The sequence below is a fragment of the Cyprinodon variegatus genome, unplaced genomic scaffold (genome assembly GCF_000732505.1).
Source record: "Cyprinodon variegatus isolate N-32 unplaced genomic scaffold, C_variegatus-1.0 Scaffold1003, whole genome shotgun sequence".
NCBI classification, from domain to species: Eukaryota; Metazoa; Chordata; class Actinopteri; order Cyprinodontiformes; family Cyprinodontidae; genus Cyprinodon; species Cyprinodon variegatus.
The window spans coordinates 278,630-279,099 of NW_015151456.1; the positions used below are offsets into that span (position 1 = coordinate 278,630).

Genomic DNA, 470 nt, shown 5'->3' on the forward strand with positions numbered 1-470 from the left:
AAAAAACAATGTCTCCAATCTACTCACTTTGGGTTCAATTAGGTTCGTAAGGAGATTGGCAGAGGTAAATCACTAAGTGAAAGATTATTCCAACCAAAATAAGACACTGACAACCATTAGAATTGAATAACTGAAAACCTGTATTTCAAAATGCTGAACTAGAACATTGGCACAACACAGTTTGTTCACTTCCACATTCATTCAATTCAACAATACCATCCTCTATCAGAGTCCACAGGTGCACTAAAAAAAAATACTGTCCATTTCAGCTGAGTACACCGTCTTCCACTCTTTGGTAGGTATTTAATGCAAGTTTTAATATTCCTGATGCATCAGTTTGGTTTGTGGTATCAGAACACCCTCCAGAGAGACATGTGTCCTTCACAATTGATGCATCCTGCAGCTGTATCTCCGGTGGTTCCTAGTTCGGTCCGTGGATGGAACCCCTCAGGTTGTGGCAGCAGGTTCAG

General features: G+C 40.6%; 1 long non-coding RNA gene across 1 annotated transcript in view; it reads left to right on the forward strand.

Moving 5' to 3' along the window:
* The first annotated feature begins 209 nt into the window (after nucleotides 1-209).
* LOC107100717 overlaps nucleotides 210-470 on the forward strand; it is a 3,192-nt gene continuing 2,931 nt past the window's right edge. Inside the window, exon 1 of the long non-coding RNA XR_001482036.1 lies at nucleotides 210-299. This is a non-coding gene — a long non-coding RNA (uncharacterized LOC107100717). The remainder of the gene's footprint in view (nucleotides 300-470) is intronic.